At 42.0% G+C, this 23,980-nt stretch overlaps 1 pseudogene; it reads right to left on the bottom strand.

The window, feature by feature from the left end:
- LOC116219762 overlaps window positions 1-14,469 on the bottom strand; it is a 61,278-nt pseudogene extending 46,809 nt beyond the window's left edge.
- Between the last annotated feature and the right edge of the window lie 9,511 nt (window positions 14,470-23,980).

Below are 23,980 nucleotides of genomic sequence, written 5' to 3'. Positions count from 1 at the left end.
TGATGTCTGTCTACTGGAGGGACAACGTGAAGAGCACCTTTCCCTCACACAAAAAATCCATCTCTAGCTGCAGAACAGGGGCTTGCTGTTCTGTCGCTGAGGTAACCAGGACACCATTGAGGTGGAGTGTGCACAAACTGCAGCATGTCTTTGTAATCGACGCCATCATGGCTGCCGCCTGGGCTTTCATGTTGTAGTTTTCTCTAGTAGGGTTAGAAACAATTAGTACAGAATTCAATATTGAATATACAGACTGTTCCTCAGGGGACATATCATGTATGGAAAACCCAGAGGTTTTAACCTCAATAACATCTAGCAACCCTAACAGAGTAACATTAGATAGCAGAAACTACTACCGCAGCTAGCTAGCTAGCTCACTAGTTAAATGTGTTTCGTGTGGATACCATGCTCCATGACAGACAGTATCATTTGGACAGATCAGAAACTGGAGCTCTAAACATCCAATAAACCTCAACTGTGGCTTCGGTAAGATATCTTTTCTCACTTCTAGCAGGCAACCCGCACAGCCTGATATAAATATGTATAAATCATTCAGGTTTAGGTTGCAGCTGCTGTTTAGGTATAGATCACAATGCCTGAAAGCTCAGCCAAGGAAAGCCCCTGCATTGAAACAACATCTGCAGAGAATATCAAAATTGCATTGTCTTGTCTGGTTAGGCACACAACAAAACACATCCAAACTTTACAATGAGTAAGCACACTGCTTTCATTTGAATGAATTCCTGCTAATAACACTCATTATATCATATCATATCATATCATCATATCACTCAGCTATCCAATCATTAGGTACGGCTTCCTTACTCATGGGTGTGCGCGTGTGTGTGTATGTACGTGTCTCTGTGTGTGTATGTATCTACGTATGTGTGTGTGTGTATGTGTGTGCGTGTGTCTCTGTGTGTCTGTATGTGTGTGTGTGGATGCATTTGAGACAGAAAGGCAGAGCCATGCTAGTAATGGCAACGTGATGGATGTGCTGTGTCAATTGTTGTGTCATTATGGGGGCCTCACTGCATTATTGCATTCCTGAGGAGAGAGACGGCTGGAGGACACAGGAGAATGGAGAGTGAAAGCCATGGAAGAGTGATGGAGAGAGAAGAAGAAAGAGATGGAGAGAGTGAGTGATCAAGAGAGAGAGAGAGAGAGAGAGAGAGAGAGAGAGAGATGGAGAGATATAGAGATGTGGACAGATATAGAGGTAAATACAAGAGGCAGTCCTGAGAGTCCAGGTTGATAACCGACACATGACCTTTTGTAGGCGGGCTATTGACAGTCAGACAAACACTCCCTTCACAGACAGGGGCACCACGGGGCTGAGGATGGATAGTGAGCGTGGGGGTCATGTCACCAGAGCCATTGATATGGTTTTAGTGTGATGTCTGTGTGTGTGTGTGTGTGTGTGTGTGTGAGTGTGTGTGAGTGTGTGTGAGTGTGTGTGAGTGTGTGTGTGTGTGTGTGTGTGTGTGCTGTGGTTCAATCAGATGTATGTCTTTATTGACTGATTGAAATGCTTTTCTTCCTGCTCATCGTTTGCAAGTTCTGATCCTATCCCATCCACCCTCATGATTTAATTCACTGTTAGTGCGCGTGCGTGCCTGGAGTCCAGGGCCAACACATTTAGACATGGTAATTGCACGATTCGGACCATTTCTTTCTCTCACGCGTTACGTCACATTGAACACTTCCATCTGAAAAGGCACAACGAAATGGGTGTGTGTCTGATTATCCAGAGAGGTTGAGCTGCCTTCATGGAACAAAACACCATGTTTAATCATACTCTACACAGCTTTCAGTATGACCAGCATACAGATCATCAAATATTCATCAATCCCAATAATCAAGCTGTGTGCCAACACTGATAAGAATGAGGCCTAACAAGAATAATAGCATATTAATAGCATGTTTTATAGCATATGAACAGATATGTTAATCACCTCAAGGGCCATCGCCCTCTTCCCCAGGAGACTTTCGATATTCCGGGCAGCGCTGGCCACCAGCTCGGCGGCATTGTTGGACTCAACGGTGAAATGTTTCCGATTATCCAGAAAAATCTGCAAGAGGAGAATGTCGAGCATTACAGTGCATCTGGAGCACACAACATTAAGATCTGAATTGTAAAACGATTCGCACATCTCACTGGTTCACCCGTTTTGTTCAAAAGGAGATATATTGCGTCTGAAAGTATAAGCCCTGGCTGTTGTTATTGTTTGGAATAAGGACACCTTGCAAACACTGAAATCGAATAAAACTGCATTAGGCGGTCAGTGTGTCAGGGTCATTCAAGAACAAATGTGATTACTTCATTATGCTAACACACAGAGAGGATTTGTGAAGACAGATGCTATCCAAAAAGGAAAAGCTAGCCGACTGCAATGTATCTTCATAAAGGGAATGGGATTCTTTATACCCCTTTATACCCCTTCTCTCTGTACCATTCCTGACTTTCAGGCTTGAAAAAGCCCGAGTGGAGACACTGTAATAAAAGCTAAAGGGAAAATATGGTGTGATAGATTTCTCTGTTTGCCCATTATCACTGATGGCAGAATTGTCTCCGCTCTCACTGTCATTTTTCACAATGGGGCTGGCAGATCAGAGGACTATGGGAAGGTTTGTGTGTGTGTGTGAGGGATGACCTCTGACCTGAGCAAGGCTCTTCCCCCCACTCGCAGAATCTGCCAGAGACACTAGGTCCTGCTGCATCTGGTCCACCCATTCCTTTATCCTACACATGAAGAAAGAAAGAAAGAAAGAAAGATAGATAAATAGATAGATAGATAGATAAATAAATAAATAAAGATTTAAATATACATAGAACATTTATAAATATCTGTGAACCACACAGAGAAAAATTAAATAAATAAATAAATAAATAAATAATAATAATAATAATAATAAAACCTTTTCTGATTTTAATATATTGAGCAAATGAGGGTGAAACACTGTCCAGAGTGTTTTGTAGAGGAGATCTTCAGACAGGAGATATAACAGAAGAAAATGAAAAAGAAGCGCAAAAAAAAGAAACGCCCTTAATAAAGAATGCCAACCTTTTCCCACTTTACGTGGAAACAACAGTGTGCCTTTGTATATTTCCATTTCTTTTCATTCAGAGATCAAAAGTGACAACCGAGACAAGCTGACCAAAAATACGCAATACGCAAGGTCACACTTATAGCGTGCTTCATCCTTGACTGGGAACAATTAGAAAGATTCCACATATCTGTTTCATACAAATTACCAACCTTGTTTAGCAAAAAATGTAAGTTTGCCATCATGTCAGGGGACAGCAAATAAAGAGGGGGGATGTGCATGAGGATATAGTCACTCATACACACACAGCAACATGATCATACAGTAATTCACAAGTTCATCAACACACACATGGGTACACACACATATACACAAACACATTGTTTCATCAACCCTCTGCCACAGGCATTGAAAACCTACTGATCACTTGAGATTCAGCAGATTTAGCCTCCATTGCGACGTTTGATAGCACAGAAAGGAAGGAAGAGGAAGTAATGTGTTTGAAAAGATGGACCTTTCCCCCATAACATGTTATCCATACATGCTCAAATACAGGACAAAGTCCATAGATTGCAACCTCAGTTCTTTTTTTTCTTCCCCTAAATCTATGCGACAATGCTGGAATGAAATAGCCAGTATATGAAATAAACCTTGCATAACAATTGCCTTTCATCAGAGATTCTGACTGAATGCAGTGGAAGCTTTCTTTTCCAAAAGTTTTCTGCTGCCGTCCGAAAGACCAGCTGGTGGTAGGTAGCACAGCCCAGTAGCTTGCTCACGGCAGGGCTTGGTGACTTCTAACAGTGTTCCACCCGAGAGAGTGAGTTCAGAAACACACGCACACACACAGACACACACACTAACACACACACACACACACTAACACACACTAACACACACTAACACACACTAACACACACACACACACACACACACACACACACACACACACACACACACACACACACACACACACACACACCCATGGAGGTTCAGAGTGTGGCGTCACCCGTAGGGCTTGGTGATGAATTGGTGGTGATGGAGCAAATGGCTGCTCTCCACATCAAAGTATTTGGGAGCCAAAAGTTCAACTTCTCCATCCAGTAGCTCAGATTGAATCTGGGCTCTCAGTGGAGGGCATGACTTTAACAACAGACGCGCACACGCACGCACCCACACACACAAACAAACACAGACACACACACACGCACACACCCACACACACAAACAAGCACAGACACGCACACGCACACACACACACACACACACACAGACACACACACGCACACACCCACACACACACACAAACAAACACAGACACACACACACCCACACCAACACACACAAACAAACACAGACACACACACGCACACACCCACACACACAAACAAACACAGACACACATACACACACACACACACAAGCACACACTCATACATGCACACATGGCAAACACACACACACGTACAAGAATTAATACACACAAAATGTACATATTCACAAGACCACACCCATACACACAGAATGAAACATTTCTCCAAACACATTGTTTCCCGAGAATGAACTCAAGTAACCTCCAGCAGCAATTCCACCTGTCCTCATCTGATACTCTTGTTTAGTGTTTAAAGCACACTGCCTCACTCTGGTCCATTCAGCGTCTCCCTTAACCTTTACCCTTTGCCGTAGTTAAAAATGCATTACAGACAACCCGCTGGGAGTTAGCGGCCCAGCATCCATAATTACTTTTTTTTGTGTCTTCCTGTTCGCCTCTGTTCACTGAAATCCTGCCTCTCGAACTGCCCCCATAGCATCCGCTTCCTCTTAACCAGTCCAATTTCTCCTCTACTCTGAGGACTGTGCAACTGATTGCCTGTAAGTCCATGTCTGTCAAGATTCACATATCAAACTATATCATTACTTTCTGGTACCTTTAATATGTATGTCTATGATCCTGGTAATGAGACATTTTGTCACAAAATGAACCAGTACTTCTTTGGGGATAAGGTATTGGAGTAAATAATGAACATGCAAATACACTAAATAACTTAAAATGTCAAGAGCCAGTTATGTTTGAAGCTTGAGTGAATGACATTATTTCCCTTACAAAATAGGTGTTATCTCCAACAAAACCCATTAAGATATCCACATTATATACATTATAGAGCAGCTTTCATTTGGCAAAACTGTATTTTGTTCTAAGGTACATTTGCATGAAGGTCCCAATAGGGTTCCATTCACTGGTTCATAATAAAAGACCATAAAAGTCCACTGGCTATAAATCACAATACTATATTAAGAACAGCAGTGAGATCTGTGGCCCATTAGATCAGGCAGAGGCAGGCAATATTTAACAGCGGAGAGATCTAATTGCATACTGCTTCAAATCAGAAACATGCAGGGTTAATTGAGTGATGTACATAAATAGCGGAATGTGTTGAAAGTTGAATTAGTTTTAATTACTAGCAACACTTACTGTGGCTGGAGTATAACAGAGATGGTCCTCACAGAGTAAATTTAGTGGTCTAGACTATGAACATAAATATACCAAATACACGGTTTGAAAATGGATTGAATTTTATCAATTATGAGATATAAAGGTTTTGCTTGAACGGCTAAACCCGCTACGTCTCGTGTGATTCAGAGAGCACATTCCTTATAGGAGGGAGATGTACTAGCTGCAGTGTGCTAGTGGTAAAGTCCTTACGTCTGGATTACATGAAAAAGAACAATACTCAAACCTTAAGGTAGGCATGTATGCTATTGTTGCTATGGTGATGGCGGCGCATATGGACGCAGTGGCTCCTTGCTCTCTCCAAATTTCATTGTATGCAAATCCAACGACAATAAAGTATTTTCTATTCTATTCTATTTTCTATACTTTTATTGCATGGCTGTTACATTGTAGCTGAATATCTCAGAATGAGCTACGAGAATAGAGGATAGAAAAATATTGATAAAATTGTACATATAGAGAGGAAAAGAGTGAGGGTGGGAGTGTATGTGTGTAAGACAGAGAGAGAGAAAGAGAGAGGGAGAGAGCCAGTGTGTGTGTGTGTGTGTGTGTGTGTGTGTTTAAAAGAGAGTCGTGCGTGAGAGAGGGAGAGAAAGAGACCGTGTGTGTGTGTCTGTGATGCTGCAAGTAGCCGGTCTTGCTGCCATGAGAGCTCATTTACAATGTGACATGCTCCAGACTCCCTCCACTATCAAACCACATTCTCATTAACCTCCATCCAGTCAGACAAGGCTAAGCCAGGTCACACCACATGGATCTGCGAGAAATGAAATATGACTACTCCTTACACAGCCTTCAAAATCTCCTGCCTTATTTCCCCTCCTCCCCCCCCCTCTCCCCCTCTCCCCCTCTCTCACTTCCTTTTTCCCTCTATCTGATTACATCCAATTCTTTACCCTGCGAAGGAGAAAAATCATTTGTTTTTCTGCATGGGAAATGACCTGCCTAAACAGTCAAAACAGACATATAGACAGACACACATACAGACAGACACACATATAGACAGACACACAAAAAGGCAAACAGACATACAGACAGACACACATATAAACAGACAGACAGACATACATAGCCAGAGAGACATACATAAACACACATACAACACACACACACACACACACACACACACAGAGAAACAGACAGTAGTGGAATAGCTTCAGGGCTGATGCACACCCTGCAGTGATAACTCCATCAGACTTTGGGTGGGAGGGCTATTACCATGCAAACTCTCTGGCAGAGATAAGATGAGTTCTCTCCAGTATGTCAGCCATCTCTGGCAGAGCATGTGGTGTGTCTGTGTGAGAGTGTGTGTGTCTGTGTGTCTGTGTGTCTGTGTGAGAGTGTGTGTGTCTGTGTGAGAGTGTGTGTGTGTGTGTGTGTGTGTGTGGCAGCGTGTGGGCAGCGCACCTCCCACCAGCTTCAGGGCTTGGCTGATTGTCAGTACTCACAGCCACATGCATGCTATATTCAGCATTATGTCATCTGTGATGCGAAGTCCAGTGCCAGCCAACGGGAGCCTTGCCACCAGACTTCTAGCAGATGAGACTGAAGCGAGAGAGAGCCAACCACTACTCTCAGTCTAACTCAAATATGAATCCATGAAACACAAGTAAGTAAGTAAGACTTTATTTATATAGCACATTGCGTACAAGAATTGCAGTTCAAAGTGCTTTGCAAGTACAAATCTTACCCCAAACTAGACCAATGTCTAATGGTTTTGACTCATAAGTAGATGAGTTCTGGTACTAACGTATGATGAGTCACACTTGTGTCAACTGCTCTGTGTCCTGCCTTATTACACTGTGATAAAAGTCTAAACACAGCCTCCATGATCTACTGCTGTATTGAACACTGAGTAAGTTATCTCCCTTTTTAGCACAGCATGATTATTCTCATTACTCTTACAGCAGTGTAGCCCCCTCCCCCACACACTCTTGTCACTAACCATCCTCTCTTAATCCATGCGGCTAAGGGAGGCACCGCTAGGCTAAAGAGAAGGAGCGTGAGGCAGACTTAAGCACTCAGTCATGTCAGGGGCAGCCCAGACACCCAGACAGGCATGATGAGCGGAGCAGAGGGGCCCCAAGTGTCTCTCTGTGTGTGTGTGTGTGTGAGTTAAAGAGAGAGAGAGAGAAACAGACAATCTTTAAAGTCTGACACTGGGATCTTGACTCCAGGCCACATAGCGTCAAGGGCTCAGAATTGACATTCTGTTGAAGAACAAGTGTTTGTACTTCAGGCATTTATCAATTAGCTTCAACGATTAACTCCATCTGGTAGGGACGGCTATTTGGCTGAGCATCTCCGGGCCACAGGACTTGGACTTCGAGCCCATCTGACGTACTTATGTGGGAATTATTGGAATTACGTTCAAGTGATTAGTGCTGTGATGTGTGTGATCCAGTGTCCAATTAAGAAGAAGTAAGTCATTTGATGACGACAAGAGAAGTGCCTGTCACGTGTAAAGCAAACAGCCTTTAAAAAAAAAAAAAAAATAGTATGGCTTAAAATGCTGTACCACACTCTAATGCTGTTCACTTTCCCTTTCCTTTAACCTATTTTCCCCTCATTTGTACTTTTCAAACATCCTACGTATGTGTGTATGTGTATGAGAGCATGTATGTGTGTGTGTGTGTGTGTAATTCAATTAAATTCAATTCAATGTTATTTATATAGCGCCATAACAATACAATTGTCTCTAGGCGCTTGTAAGTATGGATGAATGAGTGGGAGAGAAAACTGTGTGTGTTAGTGCAGGTGATCCGTTTTCTCGGGAATCCCAATCAGTGACAGGTGAGAGGACCCCCTCCTGCTACTGTGGGACTGCACTGAGCCCAGCCTGAGTGTGAGAGAAAATGTGTGTGTGTGTGTGTGTGTGTGCATAGTTTAGTTTTTGTCTCTCATCAGATTTTTACAACACCTTGGTTATGTAAGCTAAGTTCTCTTTGACTGCACTGTAGATGTGTAGAAATGGACCTCACAGCGAAGGATCCGAGGTTCCCTTGTCTCCCTGACCGCGTTGCCCGCTTATCTAATACATATCCGGTCTTGCTATCAATCAGCCTTCAGGGTCACTCATGGTCAATCTTCTGATTATCTCTGTCATTGTGTCTGTCTGTCTGTCTGTCTGTCTGTCTGACCACCAGCTTATCTGGCTGTCTCAGTCATTTTGCATTCACTCAGCCTTTTTACCTGTCTGCTATTCTGCCCGTTTACTGGCTAGGCTGCAGGCTGGTCGGTGTGTCTGTCATCTTGTTGCGCGTGTGTATGTGTGTGTGTGTGTGTGTGTCTGTGTGTGTGTGTGTGTGTGTGTGTCTGTGTGTGTGTGTGTCTGTGTGGGTGTGGGTGTGTGTGTGTGTGTGTGTGTGTGTGTTTGTGTGTGGGTGTGTGTCTGTGTGGGTGTGTGTGTGTGTTTGTGTATGCGTGTGTGTGTGGGTGTGTCTGTGTGGGTGTGTGTGTGTGTGTCTGTGTGTGTGTATGCGTGTGTGTGTGTGTGTGTGTGTGTGTGTGTGTGTGTGTGTGTGTGTGTGTGTGTGTGTCTGTGTGTCTGTGTGGGTGTGTCGGCCACTGTTTCACTGACTACATCTCTGTTTGATGATCCATCTGTCCCTCTGACGGCGTCTCTGCTTGATTGTCTGCGCACGTGCCAGTCTGTCTCCTGGCTGGTGTCTCTACGCCTGTCTAAGAATGCCCGTGTGTCTCTCGCTCTCTCGAACTCCCTGGATGGAATCTATTACCCGATTTTCCCCAAGCAACTGGGTCAGAGCTCGTCCTACTTGTGCCAGAGAGAGAGAGAGAGAGGGAGGGAGTAGATTCCCTGGCAGTCTTCCTCTGTGGAGGAAATAATTACCTTCTCGGACCAGGAGTCCCTGCAGAGCGGAACGCTTTAACTGTGGTCTAATAATAGATCGCTGTAAAAGCAAGACGCCACTCGGAGAGGAACTACCTCAAGGCATCAATAAAAACGCGCTCCTCCCCAAGCACACAACGCAACAGGAGATGATGCTTTGTGATATGCTGTGCACCTTACGAGAGAAGCTTTTCATATGACCATGTATTATTTTTAGTGAGCCCAGTTGGTGTGTTTTGTTTTTGCAGTCTGTGGCATTGTTTGTTGTTACTGTTAGTGTTATCTGCAGGTTCATAGCAGTATTAGTTAGCAGCAGCAGCAGTAGTAGTAGTAGTAGTAGTAGTAGTAGTAGTAGCAGTAGTAGTAGCAGTAGTAGTAGTAGTAGTAGCAGTAGCAGTAGTAGTAGTAGTAGTAGTAGTAGCAGTAGCAGTAGTAGTAGTAGTAGTAGTAGTAGTAGTAGCAGTAGTAGCAGTAGTAGTAGTAGTAGCAGTAGTAGCAGTAGTAGCAGTAGTAGTAGTATTAGTAGCAGCAGTAGCAGTAGCAGTAGCAGTAGCAGTAGCAGTAGTAGTAGTAGTAGTAGTAGCAGCAGTAGTAGTAGTAGTAGTAGTAGTAGTAGTAGTAGTAGTAACACAGATATGTAGAAGTAGTGCAGTAAGGTAAAGTGATGTAGGTTTTGTAGTGTTGAGCATAGCAGTTTAAGCACAAGCAATGCAACCAGTGGTAATAAAAGCTATACTAGTAGTGGCAGAATGTGGAAGTGCACAGAGGAGCTGAAAACCGTAAAGTGCCAGAGTTGTGGTTTCATTTAGGGAATTTTAACATTCAAAATCTCATTCAGTGGTATATGGCGGGATTGCCTGATGGTGAAAACGTCCTGAGTTTGGAATTATGAGGGTATGCCTAACCTTTTCCACTAACAAGGAGTTCATGTTCTTAGCATGTTGTTCATATATTCATTTCTGTGTGCTTCACACCAAACTATTGAATTATTTGATTTAATTTTTCTTTTACTAAAAACACCTTAAAAATCCTATAATATTCCAGCATAACCATGTATTTCCAAACACTGAAATTATAGAGGGTGGCGTGATGTTATGACACAAGGCATGCATTTACTGTATGTCACCGCCAACCCCACACGACTCAAGTTGTTCTAGATTGCCATCTGGAAGTCTCTCGAAGCAATCTCCCTTAAAATGTATTAACATTTACACCAATCATTCCGCCAGAGAATAAATAAGCAAATTTCAGAGCGTTAGCCCGACATTGGCAGGAACAAGAGCACATCCATCTCCTGTCTGGCCCACTCCCCAGTCACACGCTACACCAGCCCCAGTGACTAACTGCTGCCTCCTCACCTGTGCTGTTTTTGTCTCCTGTGTATGCGTGTGTGACGGAGTTTGTGTGTGGTTTGAGTTAGACTTTATATGTGTGTGTGTGTGTGTGTGTGAGAGAGAGAAAGTGTATTGAAGTTAATGTGTGCCTGCACAAGTGTCTGGACATGTATATGCATGTGGGTTTTTTTTTCTATGAGAGTGTGTTACTTGAGGTAATGAGTGTGTGTGTATTCATGTTTGATTGTGTATGTGTTAGTGTGTGTGAAACTTTGTGCATGCATGTGTTTCAGTATGTGTGTACATGTGTGTGAGTATGTGAATGAGTAAGTGAGAGAGAGAGAGAAAGAGAGATTACCATATTAGGAGAACATAGTTTATAAACACAGCAGTCAGCTTTGTACTTGCCTTCCGCAGCCTTAGGGAGAGCCACTGGATGAATGTCAAAAAGTATCCGTTAGATTTAGTTTTAATCTTTTGTTTTCTTAATGAACACTTTGATCTTCCAATCTTCCACGTGTTATTATATAGAGTTTGCCAAAGTTTTCTACTTCTTGTTCTTGTTCTTGTTCTTCTTCTATCAACATACTTCACCAATCCACGTGAAACTTGGTATAGTTGTGGCCGCACATGGATGATACCGATAGAAGGTGTGTGTCCCTAAGTCTCCAGTAGTGCTATAGTGCTCCCCGAAGTGGGCTAGGGTCAAAGCCAATTTTGGGCAATGACTCGAAAAAGCATTTAGCCAACAAACAATAATTCTTCATGGCAAGCTGGCCTCTGCGTGGTGCATGACCCTAGCTCATTATGCTTCATTTGTGGAGTGGCACCACCTAGTGAATAATGTTCAAAGCAAACATCTATCACTTCACTAGTCAATTTCTTCACGAAATCTTCTTCAAAAGTCATGAAATTTGTCACCCTGCATCACATTCTTTAGACGCACACACGAAATGTTGTCCATAGGTGGCGCTGCAACTGACACATTTCAATATCTCAAAAATCGCTTAAACTAAAAAGACAAAGAAATTGGTATGCTTATACATGGCTATATTTGCTCACATCTCCTAAAATGTTCCATTTGGCTCGCTCAACAAAATGGCTGCCAATAGCCAATCAAAATTAAGCAGCCAATACATGCCTGTGTAAATGTCCAATCTTAATGAAATGTTGAAGGCTCATTCATAACGGCATGTAGAAGCTATTTACCCACTTCAAACAAATCATACATAAGATATCGCTACAACATGTTTTCCTCTGTTCCGCTGACATGGTTTGGTCTATCTTCAAAATTAATTTTGTCTTCAAATCTTTGTCCTTTTTCACCTTTTAAAGCGGTCAAAATTAACCGCTTTTAGTTTTAGTTTTGCCTGGTTTTAGTTTTGCTACTTGGGGCAGTTTGCACAATGTGCTTGGACCCCGAGGATCACAGCTTGCCGCTATATTGAAACGTATTATTTTTATAGTGTATATGCCTGTCCTGTTATAAATGTATTCTTTTTATAGTGTATATGCCTGTCCTGTTATAAATGTCGATACTTGTACACCTATTATGTTGCATTTTCTCTACATTTAGTATTATATTCGAACATAGGCTTGCCTTCAACTAATAATCCTTTTTATTTTTTTTACATATAGTATTTTATATATACATGCATATTTGTCAAAACGTTGTTAATAAATAGCAAGTACAGTTATATAATGTTGTTCATATTGTTGCTTATGTATACATGAAAATGTTCACCAAATGCTCAAATTTAGCACAAGAATATATCTGTTATACAGTCACACTCAACCTCATATTGACTAGACAGGTCTCAAAACTGCAGAACGTAACTCACAGGTATTGCCTCACACCCTATCAGTGTACAGCTGCCACATTCACAAACTGTAGTTCCTTAAATTTGCATTCGGAATAAGATACAACAAACTTTTGAGTGTTGTTGCAAGAAACATTATCATTCAAGATTCTTGGAATGAAAAGTATCTTGTTATTCACTTAATTCCTGCTCATTCTGTCACTTAATGTGGCGGTCATATTATGCAGCACTCTACGGTAGGCTACACTTATTTAGTATGGTGTGTCTGTTTATGCATTTTCATTTTCATTGCCAAAAAAAGCTAATTTCAATTAAGACAATTAAGGGAAAGATGAATGTGTTACGCTACATAGGCTAAGGCAGCACTTGTTTAGTAGGTGGCATGTGAACACCACTAGCCTGTCCACTGATGTATAAGCTGGCATCTACCCCACAGGTCTGGGCTGGCTCCTGAAGTGGTTTCGTTCTCCCAGGCAGACAGGAGCAATTAGCCCCCAAGAGAGAGCGCTTGCAGCTTGAACACAGAGGGCAAAACAACGCCCAAACGAGCCCAATCAATCACTGAGAAAACAACACCACCCTTTACTGCTTTTATGGATCTATCTGTTCTATTTTCTGTCGAGGTGACATGTTGACGTGTTCATTTTGAGGCATGCTCAGAGGATGTAGCTTATATAAAGCCTAATCATTTCAACCTGTTTAGATTTTATGATGGGTGAAAATATAAAAGTTTATTATGTGCTCAGACAATATACATCTGGAAACGCATAGTGAATTTAGAAAACCACTTGAAGGTCTACCCAATTCAACTGACATACAGACACATGCATTACTTCTACAAACAGAATGTGTCTAAACATGGCGAGTTCTTTCACTCGCATGTGGAAAGTTGAGGGAAATAATTGAACCCTCTTTGAATAATTACGTTTTTCTGTTTACTCTTTAAGATCTCCTATTAACACGTATTTTGCGAAGTTAGGCATTCGGTAAAGAGAAAATTGTCTCAGGTTTGACGCAGGCAGGGTACTCGATCGAGACGGCTTCACGGTATTACTTTCGTTTGTCCATGTGTGTGGTCTAACAGGTTGAACGGATAAGGCACATTAACAACAGCATGTGGATTTAGTTATTGATATACAGATACATATCCACGACAAGGTACCATCGTTAAGGAAGATGATAGCGATAGGGAGAGGGACAGTGGGAGCGAAAGAGAGAGTGAGAGAGAGAGAGAGACAGAGAGAGAGAGAGAGAGAGAGAGACAGAGAGAGAGTTTCAACTCTCAACTCCATGGCACGCACGTTACTTACACTAGTGAAGACGGAAAAGGCGACTGACTCGAGCACTGAAGCATCCATGAGAGTAGAACAAAAACGGCGGCTTTCCCGTACGTCACCATGGTCAGGTGAAACCACCGGCGTACCAAATACGCACCGACGCCCGAGGATGGGGTACTGTTGGGCTGCTCAGTGAACCTCCGCCGGCTCGGGAACAGACAGCACACAAACACTAAACACTGCTCTGCGCGCTAATCAGATTACCCGTCATCAGGGTTATTACAGCATGTCAGCCTGGACTGGGTTAGGCTATTTTTGTCAGTGACTCGCACGTCTTCTTCAAGTGTCCAAATTAGTAGACAGTAATATCTGGCAAGTCGGCAGTTGAGTTCTCAGGAAGAAAACCTGGGTTTTTCTGTTCATCCAGTTCGCGTTGATACAGCCCCTAAATTCAGTCAGCACACGCGCTCTTTCGCCTGTTCACCCCTGCTTTGTTTTCAAACTCCCATAGAGAGAGTGAGCGAGCACAATCGATAGCGGTCGGTCTCACCCGCCCCCCTCTGATCTCATCCTGATGATCTCTCTCTACGGATGCCCTCCCAACCATTGGTTGCTTTTGTAGATGGGTACTAAAACAAGCTCTCTCTCTCGCTCGCTCTCTCTCACTCACTCACTCGCTAGCTCGCTAGCTCGCTCACTCTCTCTCTCTCTCTCTCTCTCTCTCAAAGTGTGAACAAATTGGTGACTTCCCAAGGAAATGTAGGAGATTGTTAATTAGTCCTCACCTGCATTCAATTAAGAATACATCTCTGGTTAGGATGCACTTTACAAAGAAACACATGTTGTTATCTTTAATTTCATAGTTAAGCGTGTTTATTAGTCGAACTTCTAGCTAAGGTGGGCTCATACACCTCCCTCACCCACACACACAGAGAGAGAGAGAGAGACTCACACAACATAAACAATGAACTGACAGTGCATTCATTATTCATTGCGCATCTGCAGAGCCAATGTATTCTTATAGTGGTAGACACAGAGAAAGTATGTGGTAACACATAAATGTGACACATTCTGTCCACACTTCCTGATTGATAATTACGAGCAGAGCCTGTTTGCATCATTATATTTGGAAAGTCGTATTAAAAAATTATAACCAAAGAACTGTGAGCCATTTCCCTGTAAGCCCATGTTATTATTACAAGGCACTGGTGTTTGAATAACCCAGTAATAAAACAAACTTTGTCAGAGGCCAGTGAGTCTTTGTTGTCACTGAAACCTGGGGTAGAAGGCTTTCTTAAAACATATCTATTTTTTTAGAAACAGTCTGTTTTGAAATTGTTACTCTCTCTGAATTATTTGATTAAATTAAACTACAAGCAACACCAAATCCTGTTTGCCAATGCGAGCTGGGGCTGAGACAACAAGATGCTCAGGGATTTGGTTTCAGCGATTGCTTAGCAACCACACATTCTCTCTCTCTCGCTCTCTCTCTCTCTCTCTCTCTCTCTCTCTCTCTCTCTCTCTCTCTCTCTCTCTCTCACTAACTCTCTCTAGTGCTCCATAGAGATTTGTGTGGTGAGAGATAGGCCTGTGATTGAGGTAAGGTGCAAAAACAAAAGGGGCGGAGAGGAGATGGCAAATGGAGGAAGGAGGAGAAAGGAAGAGAGGCCTTGAGGAACAAAAGGAAAAGGAGACGGAGTCCAGGAAACAGGTATATAAAGACATACGCACACACACACACACACACACACACACCCAGACAGACACACACACACATGGTAGCACAAGAGAAGCATCTAATAAAAACCAAACTAATGGCAGAACTCCCTTTTTCAATTGAGTTGTCCTTTGTGTTTAGCCTGCATTTCCATTAGCAGCTCCTCTCCCCATCAGACTCCAAAGACTCCAAAGAGAACATTGGATCGAACAAGACCCGAGGCTCTTTTTCTCCAGCCTCCCGGCTGAAAGAGCACCAGAATGAAGCATAGATGAAAGATGAAGGTCAACACAAGAGAGAAAGAAATGAAAGGAGATGGACTGGCACACCCAGTCTGAGAGGTATGCCACATCCAAAAGACAGGTGCTGCCATTATCATTCCCTGTGCGTTTGAGGTGAATGGGTCTATGTGGCTAACCCCCCCCACATCCCCCTCGTCCCCCAACCCCCGCCTCATTTGGACTACCAGGGGTGTTTCTGGTGGCGTTGCTTAACACAGACCAGATCACAGTTCTGTTTTGCTGCTGTTCTTTTATGATGTTATCTAAGTAGGTTGCTCATGCACAGCACAGTTTATGGACACCAGTGTTTGACTTTGTAGGTGGACGCCTGGGTGTGCTTGCACTTGCTTAAATGAATGAGCAAGGACATGAGGATCCATGAACATACATGTTTGTGTACTTATGCATACTTTGATAGAATTAATGGAGAAAAAATATATATGTACCTGTATTCATAGAAAAGACAATGGAATGAATACAGACAACTGTCCCTTGTTGAAGTAGTATACGTATGTATATATAGTGGTATATACTTGAGTGGTAGCTGTACAGGTTTTTGCTCAAAAATAGAATCTTATCAAATTTCATTTTGATAAAACAGATAAACAGAAGGAAAGCTGGTCTGAAAATGATGGGTGAAATGGTTTGCATGGGTGAAATGTTATGCTTTCACCAAAAATGTACACCTGTCGGCATATGTTTATGTATTTCATCAGTGAAGTATGCTAACCTGTATGTGATCTGATAACAACATCATTTTATAAAGTGTAGATCACAATGTTACCACTCTTTTTAAATTGTATTGTCTTTTTTTAATTGCATATGTTGTATTTTTAGTACATAGCCAGGTAGCATACATCAGTATTGCTGATGATAGTGTTAGATAGATAGATAGATAGATAGATAGATAGATAGATAGATAGATAGATAGATAGATAGATAGATAGATAAATAGATAGATAAATAGATAGATAGATAGATAGATAGATAAATAGATAAATAGATAGATAAATAGATAGATCGATCTATACTTAATTGGTCCCTGTGGGGGAAATTGGTTTGCAGCACAATCGCAAGGCAATTTCAGCACACCATCACAAAGCCACCAATAGACATATCCACACTCACACTGAGTGCTACACATACAGAGTCAGATGATAGACATACCAATGGACATACTCACACACACACACCCCTACACATGCCTCGCACCAAAGTGGGCTTGCCAGACCAGCTGGACGCCTTGCCTTGCCTTGCCTATTATAAAAGTATTCCCTGTTTACAAACGTGAAGGCTTGTGGAACAAATGGAAATTTGGATCTAACTTTAGCGAATGGAGGGCTGTGAAATCTTCGCCCAGATGCCAACAATACCAATAAGAAGGCAAGGGGGTTGCCTCTTGTCTTCACCCACAATGTTGTTTGCCTCATTCACCACTCTGTCTCTGTGAATACATTCCATACTTGGTAACATGACTGTAGTCACGGAGTTCCTGAGTCACACACACATGCATATAGATTAAGAACTGAATATATTTTTTCAAGCCAGTGCAAGTAAAACCTCCATACACAACAGCTAATATCTGATCATCCATAATATCTGTAATATCTGATCATCCATAATATCTATAATATCTGAGCTTTAAGCAGAAAATGTGTTTGGGTCAGTCCATTCCGCTTCATTTAGGGCCAAATGAAGGCAGATAGCATCTCAGTTTATCCAAGCCCAGCACTTTTAGCAAAGGCGATAGAACCTACTCACAGGTCTACATTATCTACAGCATTTTGATAATGTCCTTTTTTAGAAAAGAATAGCTTTTAAAGGTCTAACTTTGATATGAATGAGCCAACCTGGACACATTCCCCTGTTAGGAACATTTCAAACGATGTGTCCTTTGGAGGGATACTGATCAAGTTGATATCATTCCTTACCTGATTAAACATCCTCTTTTAGTCATTTAGTAGAATGTTTTGAAAGCTGCATTGTTTACATCAGGGTAGTAGGACAACAAACACACATTCAGCAATTCCTGTGCCGCGGTAAGTAAGTACGTACTTAAAGTCAGGTGGCTAAATTGCTAGCTTACTATTGACCTAAAATCTTACCACAAGCTAAGATGACAGTGCAGCAGCCTCTAAATTAGTGTATGGATAAAAAACGCTTCTTCCAGTCACCGGTAACCCTTCGGCAGGTGAGTTTTGGACATTCTAGTAAAAGAATGTGTTCATGAACAACATGGGATTCTAAAATTCCACGTTATATTCGACGGACCCAGATATTCCTTAGAACGTTCATTCTACAATGTTCTAAACTCACCGGTGGGGCGGTACCTGCTGAGGGGTTCAATCACATGGTGGATGGGAAATTATTTGACAGTGTGGAGTATGCTGTTGGTGTGACATGAGAATGATGTGTGAGTGCGTGGTGAAGAGAAGCAACTAAGAGCATGAGGTTGCTGTCAGAGTGACCGCCGGTGCAATAGCTCAGAGCTGTCAGCCTCCAGCCATCCATACAGCCCCCCCCATTTAAACCTGCAGCTCATGCATGCCAGTTTGGCACCTCTTCCAGCCCTGGGCAATCACACGTGTTGATGCAAGTGTTCTCACGCATGCTCCTGCAAATGAACACGTAGACACACACACACAAATGAATACAGACATGCAGGTGCACTAACACACACAGAGGATGCACAGATAAAAGTGCACACGCATAATCCATGCACATACACACACACACACTCACACATGGACACACACAGCACTCATCATCAAGCTACACCACTCCCATGGGCTTCCCTACCCTTGCACACCACATCACCATGGCAACCAGCCTACCACACACGCACGGGGTGAGGGGGAGTCTCATATAAGCACATCTTTTTTTTTTTCGTCATGTCTGTGGACCTTCATTCTACCTAGCTACTGTTTGAGATTATACACTGAAATATTCAGAACACACCATTTCTGTGTAGTCTGTGAGACCTCTCTAGCAGTGGGCTGAGTGTGGTGGCCTTCACCGATGCAGTTTAATGAATTTCACCAGCGGCAAACCCGCTGGTCAGCCGCCCAGGAAAGCTTTTTTATTCAAATGCCCTCTGTTTCCATGCGACTCATACATCGCAATAACTTTGACTTGCCAAACGAAAGGGAATCCATGGTTTGAGGGCCAATAAAATTATTTGAGTGTGTGCGTGTGTATGTGTGTGTGTGTGTGTGTGTGTGTGTGTGTGTGTGTGTGTGAAAGAGAGAAAGAGAGAGAAAGAGATGGCTGGGTATCAAAAGATAATGAAGAGACAGAGATAATTCATACAAGGTCATAAAAGGAAGACTCCATAAACCATCCGATTTGAAATCACAACTGAAAGGGGAGCAACATGAAAAGTGTTGTTTGGTCTAATGTCCTCAATGAATGTAATAAGAACATAATGTAACTTCAGGCTTCGACATTACAAAAATACATATTTTTGACCAAAGTGCGAGAAGTTGACATGAAACCAACCGTGGATGTTGAAAATTCATCTGAAACGGACTCTTTTTCTCACATTGCCAGTATCTGTAATTGGTACCCACACCTGTGCTCACATCCTGGCACACTTGTCCTCCTCTCATTCTGCTGTTCCCCCGAATCACAGCTTCTTTCAAGCTAATGTCACACATATAGTCTCTCACTCGCGTGAAAGTGTGAGTGCGAGCGTGTGGATGGTCCGCATCGTTTTTCTCGCCCGTACGGCACGTTGTCTTGGTGCCTTAGTACCTTGTCTGAGGTTGAATAGTCCCTAATTAAGCTGCCAAGACAATAGGAACAGAACCCAAGCCCACTCATGAGGTGGCGCTGCATAGCAGGGACTTCCTGCACGCATTTGGATGCTGCTATCTCACTTCATTATGAAAAACAAAAAAGACACATATTGTAAATCCTCAAAAAGATTTCTGCTGGTTTTTGCTGAAAAATGCCATTTGTCCGAAGTGTCCATCTCCATAGAAAGGAGCCGTGTTTGGGGAGGAGCAGTATGATGACATTGACAAGACACAGACACAACAGTAAACAAAAAGTGTCTGGAATGGTAACACATTGACAAGCTGTCAGCAATCTGCACTTTATGGTACCGGTGGGTGGAATGGCTCTCACTCTTCTTTACAGCCCAAGACCAAGTGCCACCGTCCTCTATGGGCGACTTTTAGAGGACGTTGTCCCTTACGGCAATACATGCCATCAAAACCAGTCAAGTGTGACAACAAGACTGGGACCGCCCGCGACGGCACCTCTCTCTGTGCAAGGAGAATGCAGATGCGTATAGCAGAAAGTGGAGGGGGGGTTGGGGCGCAGAGGAGGAAAACAAGAAATGAAGATCGATATAGCTCAGGGTCCCTCAGGCCGTGGCATGTGAATGTTTTGTTTTCACATACTGGATCAAGCTCCTGAAGCACAATCTGAACACAACTGGGATGTGAAGGCCAACTAAAGGAATCCTCCCTTGGCAAATGAAAACTACAGCCAATAGTGGCCTTGGTTCTCAACCCCTTTGTAAAAAGGGCAGCAGCGGTGCGCTAATGAGCTCTCCACACAAGGACACAAATGTAAGCCGCCAGGACTAACACTTAGAAACCATCCTTTGTTACGATAGCACCTAAGAGGGAGTGGGAGATGACACAGGTGAAATGGCAACAGGGTGCATTGGTAACACATGTTCTTCTGAGCCCTCCATCATAGGACTAGCATAACCATGCCATAAATGTAATATAAATGTAATATATACGTAATGTAATATAGGTGTTCTATATTGTCATAGATTTCGAAGACAGATTCCTTTCTGGTAAATGTCATGACAGCTCCAATAATGTTTGATGCTATAGCAGTTTATTAGAATAGGTTTCAAAATCAAATCAAAAATACTATTTGTCTAGAGGTGTTTCAAATAACAGCCACACATGGAAACTGAATGATGCAACAGGTGAGACAAATCACTCTGCCGCTGAGCTGGACTGAGCTGAATCCCGGGAGGAGGGTCTGGCATCGCTTGGCTTCATACATTAGTAGCTGCTCTCCCCTGCCCCCTGCTGTCCACTTTGGCTTAATGCACACACTTAAAACATTGTGTTTTCTCTTAGCACTGATTGAACCTTTATCATGTCCGTCACATCTCGTCTTACTGCACACACTTAAAACATTGTGTTTTCTCTTAGCACTGATTGAACCTTTATCATGTCCGTCACATCACATCTTGTGAATGATCGTCTTTGGTTGTGACTGATTTAAATCTCGCTTAATTTGTGTAATTTCATCAACTCAAATGAAAGAAACATATTGTGTGCTCCCCGTCAAGACCAGTCGTGGGACACAGTGGAAAGACTTGTCCTATAAATATCATACAAACCCCAAATCTAGCCTTTGTGATCCCCTCAGTTAAACTGCCATCTGTTCAGTCTGTTCAGCCTTACCTTACCTAAACTAACCTAAACTAACCTAATATCACCATTTCCTCAGTACTAGATCCAGGGGGTGTTTCGCAATGATCCTTTAGCGCCCTCTACTGTCTGTTCTGTGTAAAAGCCTCACTATCCGAAATGATCTGGAATTTGTAGTAGCATTGCCCTCATAACACCTCGTTGAGGTCACAGCTGATGAGGTCACAGCTGATGAATATAAATACTGCAATCAATTGCAACCTTATTATAATGTTGAAGAGGCCGAGGTGCCCATTGGTGCCCTGGGTAAATGCAAAAGTCCAGCAGGATGTTGTAATGTTATTCTGGGTAAGGTAACTAATTATGTGTGCCATTAAAAACCTGACAAAGGTCTTAATTATATTATTATCTGATTTGTGAAAGGATGGGAGATGAGTCTCTTCACATGTAAAGTTCCCAATCAGTCAAAACATTCACAACATTAGGCTGTTTGAAGTGTGGAATAGAATCTCTTTTAATATTTATTATGTAGACTCAGGGAAACAGTCATTTTTGTACTTTTTTCTCTGATACAGCACAGATTGCATAATGTCATTACATCCTGTGGACAACCACAAAACCAGAACATTTGAATTGACTTTTTACATTGAGTGAAAAACAAGACTCATTTTACAAGCATGTCTCTTTTTTTTTACAGTCAGCATACATCTTCAGTTAAATTTATACAGGTTCTCTCTTTGTCTTTTCAAATAGAATCTAGAGGCAAAATTATTAATTGACAACTAACAAACCATGCAACATCCACATGAAAACACGGAAATTCTTTCACAACTGTTCAAGTTGGAAAGAATGGTTTGTTTTTTTCTGCCTTTATTCACTGAGAAATGTTAGGATTGTGGATTTAATTTTGTATGGATTGACAGCACACACAAGTCAGTCAAACAATCTAACCACCTGCCCACGGACAGTGAACACACAATAAACATATATACAGTGGAAAAGATTTTCACCTTGGTGATACACACGCGCACACACACACACACACACACACACACACACACACACATGCTCAACTTCAGACCAAATAAATAATTAAATCTCTTCTTTTTCTCATACAAAATATGCTATGTATTTACAAAATTAAAAATAAATTATCCACATTCGCACTGCAAAATAATGTGACCGATTCCATAAGGACAGGATCCCCACAGAAACAGAACAGAAACATATACTGGACACTGAATATCATATTTAGAACTCCATTTTTGTGTCAGCTGACATATACATGATTTAAATCGGACCTTAAACAATCAAAATAAAGATAATTTTTAGCAGCCAAAGAGGCCAGCTGATACAGATGACAACAGGTGTGAAATTCCTTCGGTCTTTTCTGTACACTATATAGCTTGTACACCTTCAGTTGCAGAAACATAAAAAATGTATATTTTGAGCCACCATACATCACTGATGCCGTAGCTGACATCATATAAATTTGAACAAATCTAAAATAAATACATAAATGGTATCAGTAATGTTAAACTAAAGTGCGTAAGATTCATGTATACAATAACTGAAAAATATTTAGGAATGTAAAAAAGAAAATACATCGTATATAATCTTTTTTCTCTGTATTATACAAAGGAAAGTAATGTTGTTGTTTTTTTTCTTCATATTTTTAAAGACACATTTGCAGACAAAATGTTCACTGATTCCACATATTAAGAAAACGCATTCAAACACATAATCTATGTTGCATAGAATTACCCCAACAAAACGAATGGGTTTGTAAATGAAAGTAGGTTGGCACGAATCCACCTTTCACTGTGGAACCTACATCTCTTTTTTTTTAACAACTGATTTAAAACATCAAATCATCCTCTGTCAGAATAGACTGTCATGTCAAGGTCACTGAGAGGCCTGACTCAACAAATGTTAGCCTTTGCCTCATATTCTGTCTATCTAGTCTGGCTTTTGTTTTCCCGACGTTACATCAGTCACAACACAAGAACATGCCAAACTGCAGCAGGGTTCAAAAAGGCAGTCTCAGCACACTGGCATGCCTAAGCACTGGAACGTTGTCATTTCAAAGTCACTGTGTGAACTGCGCTAGCGCTGCGTGAGCCAATGGGAAGGGACGTTTCAGACACAGCATGCAACCAATAACACAGAAACCATGACAACAGAGATGGGCAAAAGAAAGACACTGACAGCACAGTCCAATTCCACGAGGGCATGAGGACCGCCATACTGCACATACTGTCCTGTGAGAATTTTTTAAAGTACAATTTGTTATTTTATTTTATTTTTTCATTTTTTTGCATAATTCTTTGCCACATACATCTTAGACATAAAACAAAGACAACCAGTGACAACATTTCAACACTTACTGGACGTAACATTAACCCCCTTCCCCGTTAAAAAAAAACAAACAAACAAAGACCATCAATGAACAATAGTACCGTGGAACTGACCATTCCAGCAACAAAAATGACCAAAAGGACATTGACCATTGCACAATTCATTTCCAGTGAACTGATATGGACTGATGACGGCACACTTACACAAACTCCAGTCCTTCTTGCTCTGTGTGGTGGTACAAATGTGTCTGTGACCTGTGCAACCTTCGCTCATTCACCACTTTGAGATCTTATATAATTTAGGGTTGGGGTTGGGGTTATTAGGTTAGGCATCAGTCCTAAGGGATAATGACTCTACACACACCTAACCTAAGTTAAA

This window comes from Clupea harengus, chromosome 3, assembly GCF_900700415.2.
Source record: "Clupea harengus chromosome 3, Ch_v2.0.2, whole genome shotgun sequence".
NCBI lineage: Eukaryota > Metazoa > Chordata > Actinopteri > Clupeiformes > Clupeidae > Clupea > Clupea harengus.
The sequence above is the reverse complement of the archived record's forward strand: the minus strand, read 5'-3'. Positions and strand labels throughout refer to the sequence as shown.